The 7,854-nt window shown below is 44.7% G+C and overlaps 1 long non-coding RNA gene across 4 annotated transcripts; it reads right to left on the bottom strand.

Moving 5' to 3' along the window:
* Positions 1-5,176: 5,176 nt before the first annotated feature.
* LOC105358620 lies at positions 5,177-7,848 on the bottom strand. 4 transcript variants are annotated; one of them, XR_002874784.1, is made up of 6 exons: positions 7,605-7,848; positions 7,451-7,523; positions 6,897-7,088; positions 6,625-6,797; positions 6,029-6,548; positions 5,177-5,953 (listed from the first exon to the last, which is right to left on the bottom strand). It is a non-coding gene; the product is annotated as an uncharacterized LOC105358620 (long non-coding RNA). The 4 variants fall into 4 exon arrangements; XR_002874783.1 differs by having other exon boundaries at positions 7,343-7,523; XR_002874781.1 differs by having other exon boundaries at positions 7,255-7,523.
* Positions 7,849-7,854: the final 6 nt, after the last annotated feature.

Below are 7,854 nucleotides of genomic sequence, written 5' to 3' on the forward strand. Positions count from 1 at the left end.
ATTGCATTTGCATTTTCACATCCACCCTGGGAAACTTGTCTCAATATTCCAACTACACCTGGCTGCAGCCTGCTGAAAAGCATTAGCAGAGGGGAGGCGGGGCGATGACGTCACTGCTTTCTCCGTGTGTCCGGCCGCTGACAGACACATACACACCAGGAGCAGACTGTGTTAGCGGCAGAGAAAACGGCTTTGTGATGGTTATGAACTTCTGATGAGTTTCCACAGCTTCTCGGGACTACATAGCAGCATGTCCGCCTTCTGCGGTCCTCCTCCTGACGCACCCCGGACAAGCTTTGTTCTGCGGACCGCCAGCTGCCTTCGCATAGCGGAGCGCGAAGCTCCGATGATCGCTGAAGGCGGAAATGCTGCTGCGATCTGAGAAACCATCATATGGATTTGTGTTTCCAGTGGTGTCCAGAACAAAATAAAGACTGATGCCGGCTCGCAGCATGTCTGCATTCACAGCTTTAAGCGGACAATTCTGATTAAAAGGCAAAAAAACCGATATTTTTTCTTCAGAAATGCACTTGTGGTTCACTCTCTTTGTTAATACAAAAGGATTGAGATATTTGCTGACACATTTGAACGTTGATCAGAGGAGTTATTGAAGTCTGAATCTGTGAACATCTTTCTAACTTTATCGAACCTCAGCTGCCAGAGAATCGAAAATAATGATTCCATGGTTCGCAAGTGAGGACGCTGGAAAACCAATTCAATTCAATTCAATTTTATTTGTATAGCCCAAAATCACAACAACAGTCGTCTCGATGGGCTTCGAAGTAAAACATGAAATCAAAAGGATCACAAATACAAAGAGTTCAATAGGAAAATACTAAAATGAACTAACAAACTGACTAAGCTATACTGGCATCCCTGCCCTTAGACCCCCCTTCACGGTAAGGAAAAACTCCTAAAAAACAAAAAAACTGGATCAGGAAAAAACGAAGAAACCTCAGGGGTGCACACATGGAGGAGGGATCCTCCCCCAGGACGGACAGGTGATTTACTAGAACTCTTAGAGAAGAATTAACTTATCTAACTCTACAACTACATATATAAAGTCCAGCAGACGAGCTTCATCCAGCTGTGGTTGGGGGGGACAGTCAAAGGCGCGAGTCGAGCCGGAGACAGGATCCACAGCCAGGTGTAGGAGCAGGAGCAGAGGCGAGGTACTCGGTCAGGAACTGGAGCATGGATGAGCCAACTGGAGTCTGGAAGCACTCCCACTCCCCAGGAGGGGAGAGGGAAAGAGGGACAATACATGAATCACTGCACCAAACAGAGACATGGAGAACTAAATGATGAATGATGTCGAACTCATAGGACTCTCTTCTCTATTCTCAAGAATAGAGAAGAGAGGAAGGGTAGAAGTAGATGAGAAAAGAGGACAGAACCCCAGAGCACCATAGTTACCCCAGCTTCAACTTCTAGCAGCCTTTTAAAACAAATAGTTATTATTAAGTTTAATTTAAACACATTAACATTAAGTTAAATAATCTCTGAATACTAACTAGTCTGACAATAAGCCTGTCCACAGAGGAATGTTTTCAGTCTAGCTTTGAATGTAGAAACTGAGTCGGCCTCTCTTCCATGAGCTGGGAGTTTATTCCAAAAGACAGGGGCTTGGTGACTAAACGCTCTACCTCCAACCGTACTTTTACTGATTTAGGAACCACAAGCAGTCCTGCTGTTAGTGAGTGAAGTGTTCTCATTGGATGGTAAGGGACTATGAGGTCCTTAATATAGGACGGGGCCATTCCATGTAAGGCCTTATAGGTTAACAGGAGGATCTTGAACTTGATTCTGGAATCAACTGGGATCCAGTGGAGTGAAACTAACACAGGAGTGATGTGATCTCTTCTGCTAGTTCCTGCTAACAATCTAGCTGCTGCGTTCTGAACAAGCTGGAGACTTCTTAAGGAACTCTTAGGACACGCTGCTAACAAGGAGTTACAGTAATCCAGCCTCGACGTAACAAATGCATGGATGAGTTTTTCAGCATCATAGCAATATTCCGCAGGTGAAAAAAGGCAGTTCTACACGCCTGAGATATGTGAGCCTTAAATGATAAATCCTGGTGAAATAAAACCCCAAGGTTTCTAACTGTGGAATTGGGGGCTATACTTATGCCATCCAGGGAGACTATCTGAGCAGACAGAGCATCTCTGAGGTTTTTAGGACCTAGTATAATGACCTCAGTTTTTTCTGGGTTCAGGAGGAGGTCATTAATTTTCATCCAGGTCTTGATGTCACTGATGTAGGCGTTCAGTTTCTCTACATCGTCATTCTGGTCAGGTTTCATAGATAAATACAACTGCGTATCGTCGGCATAACAATGAAAATTAATGCTGTGTTTCCTGATTATGTTTCCTAAGGGTAACATATCCTCCTGAGACCCGGCCCAGTCATTTATGTATTCTATAATGGACATTTTGTTTACCTGTATATTTCTAAGGAATTAAAAGATACCTTTCCAAATCCTATTCTACTCTGTAGAGGACATCCTGGGCTTTCCATTGATGTTTCATGTGATGAGTTTGAATGCTGGGAACTTTAAGTTTTACCACTACAAAGATGTCTGCCATACCATTTACCTATTTTTATGGTAAGGTGAAAGTCAAGTCAAATATTCTGTATTTATTCCTTTTTTTACCATGATAATTATATATATTCTTGGTCATAAAAATGTTAGGAACAATATTTTTAGATCTGAAAAAAGTTTCATGTTTTCGGTTTTAAAACAGCAGGCATTTAATGAATGTCCACTGTAGAGGACACCGGGACCATTTTAATGTATTTAATGGCTGCACATGATTTTTGGATGAAAAAGTGAAGCAGAGAGGATTCTATACCAGATAGTTGAGAGAGATTCAGATTTTGAGCTTTCAGATGATAAAAATTATGAGATTCAGGAAAAAATAATTGTTATTTTTTTAATTAACTTGATTTTTTTGTGTTTTTTTAAACGTGCATCATAACAGGTTTACACCTGTGCTACCAGGGCACCCTGCCTATCAAGGTGACGCCAAAGTTTATGAATACCGGAGTCCAATCTCTTACTTTTCACAGTACATTGATAACATTTTTGAAGATCTGTTTTTGATTTAGTTGTGTTCCAACTACCGGGGAATCACACTCCTCAGCCTCCCTGGGAAAGTCTACGCCACAGTACTGGAGAAGAGAGTCCGTCCGAAAGTCGAACCTCAGATCCAGGAACAACAGTTCGGTTTCCTTCCTGGTCGTGGAACAGTATAACAGCTCTACACCCTCTCTAGGGTGCTGGATGTTTTGTGTCGCTAAAGGGGAAGCCTTGAAGTCTTTGTCGGGTGACTCCAGGGGTCAGCAGAAGCACCACGTGCGGAGGGTGACTCTAGGACCACAGGAAACCTTCCAGCTCATCCAGGGGGCGATCGAGGAGCCGAAAGGTCCTGCTGGTCTGAAAGAAAGTGGAGTGAGCCTCTTCAAGACACCAGGTAAACAGAAAGCTTTCTTAGTGAACTATCCAATTACTATACAGCTAAATGTTGAATGTTTGTTAGCATTTAATCTGAGTACCAAACAACTGAACCCACTGAGGATTGTTAACTCAAAGCAGCTGTTTTGACTGACAACCTGAAAACATAACTAAAATGAAAAAAAAACAATTCACAATCGTCCCTGTTTGTGTAGAGTGTGTTTTGACTGAACTGCCTTATTTCTGAACTCCTTTCTGTATTTGTAGAGGTGTGGGCCTGCCAGCAGCGGCATCTGGACTGCATTCAGGATCCACCAGACATGTGCGTGTCTTGTGTTACCAACATCAGTGGTGTGGATGTGCCTTTTTACAAATAACTTTGAGGAAGCAACAGCTTGGAGGGTTTCCACAAAGTGCTGATTCCAGGAAGAACACTCTGGGATGCACAGAAGCAGCGCTTGATATGTTATTAAAAATGAGGTGTCACCACACAGGGCCGCACTGTGCTGCACGTCCATGGCAGGTTTACCATCGCATTGCTCGGTGGAACTCTGACAGGAGCGCAGATGCCCTTTTTGGAGGCACAGGACGTACTCTGCTCCGCTGATTGACAGGAAGATGGAGCAGGAAGAGGAGAAGTGGAGGATGAGGCCTACCACAGTGACGTTCTCCACGCCACCCCAGCCCACATCAACATCACCAGCCACGACACCTCCACCCTCCAGCCTTTGTGAGTAGCTTCTTTTTAAATATTTAAACAGACTGCAAGTCTCTGAAACGTTTTTAACTTTTGTTCTTTCAACAGGAGGATGTCTGCAGTGCGAATCTTCTTCCTGATTGGCATGACAGAGAACAAGCTGTCCCTCAGCACAGAGCAGAGGTTGTGGAAGCCTGGAACGCCGTGGAGGAACACGATAAGCAGCCGCAGAAGTTACACCAGCTGGACAGGACACAACACCCTGTCCTGCAGGACCAAGAGGGACGATCTTGTTGAAGATCCAGAAAGTCAAAATGGCTAAACGGTATGCACCAGCTGAGCAAGACAAGCTGATGTACACACTGGTGAAAGTGTTGTGGCTGCAGACACCTCACGGCTAACCCTCAAAGCAGCCCGGAGAAGACCAACATCCTCAAAGCGTCTGACTGCATCCAGCACTGTCTCCTGGTGGAGGACCTAATCCTGTCCAGGGCGGGGATCCCTCTACCCAAGTTTGGATCACTAATAGGCCTGCACAATATACCGCAAATTTATCGTTATCGCAATATCCAATTGTAATAAATCGCAAACCCAAAATGTGTTAAAACAATCTTCAAGCAGCTTGAAGCATTTAAGGAATCAAATAAATCCCTTTATGCTTTGACCAATCAGATGGACGCCTTCCCATTGTTGACCAATCAGATGGAGGCCTATGATGGTAGATTTTTGGCCCCCATGTTGATGAGGGTCATTTGGAGTATATTTTTTAAACTGTTGCAATGAAATGGGAATGATGTTTTTGTTTATTTTTCTATTTGTTTATTTACCGCAAATTTATCATTATCGCATTATTGATCACTAATATCGCATATCGCAAGTTTTCCTCATATCGCGCAGCCCTAATCACTAAGAATGCTGAGTTATTTTTCCAAAAAAAACAAGCCTTTGACATGTTTACTTTATCAAACATAACTGATTTAAAAACATTTTTTTCTTGACAACAAATTCTGGGAAACTGTAAGCTTATTTTTTTGATTTAATACATCAAATGTTATTAAAATGAACACAGTAAACTTCCATGAATCACACACGTTTCAAAAGTACAATTTAGAAAATAGAACTAAAGAATAGATGTACATCCAACAATAATGTAATATCTACATGACGATGGTATTACTGAAGAGGAGGAGCTGATCTGCCTTTGTGCTGTTCTGCCAACCATCCAAATGATCGTCCATTTGAAGCCTTGGAGCTAAATGTGGCATTTTTGGAGCGACTATTCTTTTCTTTTGGGCTGTCCACATTTGCTGCAGGTATTATAGTTCACTCCTCGTATGCATTTCCTTTTGTGGAGGCCGCTTTCTTCCTCTAAGGCCCGTCTTTGCCTGTTCCTTTGTGTGGAGCGTGACGCAGGGACAGCAGGTGAAGCAGGGGGAATGAAGCCGCCACTGCATGTTGTGGCTCCAGGAAATGCATAAGCGGTGGGCACCTGGGTTTAGAATGATGGCCCCAACAGTAAGCCAGGTGCCGACACAGGTGGAATCATTCCACTTACACTGCTGGCAGGTGTGATGGGGCACTTCATCCTGTCAGCAGCAGCAGCAGGTCTCAGAACAGGAGCCTGTCCTGCTCTATTTAGAGGGAGAATCCATTTGAAGTTTGGCCCAGATGTGGATGTGGTGCCTCATCCATTTTATCCCTTGGAGCTGGAAGGTCGCTTGCAGCTACAGCAACTGGCTCGGGTGGAGTCAATGAGTGTCCTCGGCCTCATTTCTTGGTTTTTCTGCCGCCGCTGAAACCTGAAATGAATCAAAGGTATTATGATAATGTTGGAAAAGTCTGTGAAATAGAAGAAAATAACGAGCTGTGCTCACCACTGAAGGAGTTTCCTCTGATTGAGCTCAAACAGCTGGATCATGGATCCATCAGCCTCTGCACTAAATCCTGGGTATGGTAGTAATCCGTGAGGGTTTTGGACCACCTCCAACCTTTTTGGTGGGAGTCTCATGTAATCTGCTAAGCTTGATGCATACAGCCTCAACATGCTGTGAATTTGGGCTATACAAATAAAACTGAATTGAACCAAGCGGCTGGTGCTTGGCCACTGAGCTGGACCCCAGAATGTCCACTGAGACACCTTTTGACACTTTCCACTCCTGGTGTCACCCCGGAGCGTTTTGGTGCCTTAAAGCGGCCGTGTGTAAGTTGAGGCTGGTGCCGGGGCTGGTAGTTGACTCGCTCTTTATCCACATCCAGGAGAGCCGTCCATGATCCAATGGCCTCTGTAACTTGGGGGTCAGTGAGGTAAGGAGCCTTACGGAGTCCCACCGAGTAAGAAGCCAGATCCTGGACTTTGTCCCAGCCAGCTATGCCATCGGGTCCAACAACAGCCCACTAATAAATGCAAAAGAATGTTAGGAATGAGACTGAAATGAAAGGACGGTCCTATAAACAGATTAAAACGTTTCACCTCTGCCTCGTCTGAAGGGCTGCTTTCAGTCTCAGTTGGTGCGGTTGTGGCTGAGGTGAAGATGAGGGGCTGGCAACAACATCAAGGTGGGGGTCATCTAACAGTGATGTCCTCCATGGTGTCCTGGAAGTCCTGCTCATCGACTCCAGCAGCCTGTCCTCCTCTTCAGGGGTCTGGAGCACCCACACAAAGTAAAAAAAGCTCTTAGTGCTGGCGTGACATTAGGAGCTAAATAGATCAATTGCAGAATAACTAATGTATATATTTCTTACCTGTTTATGCTCCAGGAGGACGATAACGCTCATCCCAGGGCTTCCAAGCTCTGCTTGGCTGAGTTGCTCCACGGCCTCTCTCATTGTAGTTTCAAATAACCGGAAAGAGGAATTTCCTTTGACAGCGTCCTCCATCCCTTCATCATTCCAGCACATCGAACCCTCAAGGAGATATGGCTGGAAATGTGCGTCCTGAGTGAAACAAACAGGGTTTCAAAAGTCATGTTCACACAGAAAGTGTTTTGAATTCTTACAAAAGGTGAAAATTGTCAATCACTATCACACAATTACATGTCAATCATTGCAGGTTATGGGAAGCATTCAGGCATCTTCACTCAGTGATAAAATGACAAAATACCACGCTGACTTGATTTATTCACATCATAAAGAACACAGGTTTAAGTGACAGATAACTGCTTTGTCATCCCGTCTCTGCTGACGCTCACAGCATCTCCTCATCAGCTCAGTCATCTCCTGCTGCAGCTCCTTCTGAAGACCTTTGACCCGCCTCACTTCAGTTAGCTGTTGGAATCTGATCTTGTTCTTCACTTCACCTCCTCTCTTCTGGATGAGACGGATCATCTCAGTGAAGACCTCCCGACTCTCCTCCACCTGCTGTTGAAGCAGCTGTGAGATGAGACAGTGTTATGTTCTTCCACAGAGCAGAGAGAACAGATTGTGATCAGTGCGACAGAACATCCTCATCACCTCATCATGACTGGAGGAGCAGATGTTCTCCTGCAGGTTCTTGGAGGGTTCCACCAGCTTGTGTTTCTTCAATGCAGCTGCTTTCAAATGAGGCTGAAGGTGTTCCTCCCAGGAAGGAGCAAGGCAGGTCAGACAGGACTTCAGGGCGTGTCGTTTTTTCCAGTGCAGACGTCACAGGCCACATCTGCTCCGCATCTCTAAGCAGCTGGAAGTTCCTGTAACGACAGTGGCACATATTAGTCAGAAGTTT

Source organism: Oryzias latipes, chromosome 15, assembly GCF_002234675.1.
Source record: "Oryzias latipes chromosome 15, ASM223467v1".
Lineage (NCBI taxonomy): Eukaryota > Metazoa > Chordata > Actinopteri > Beloniformes > Adrianichthyidae > Oryzias > Oryzias latipes.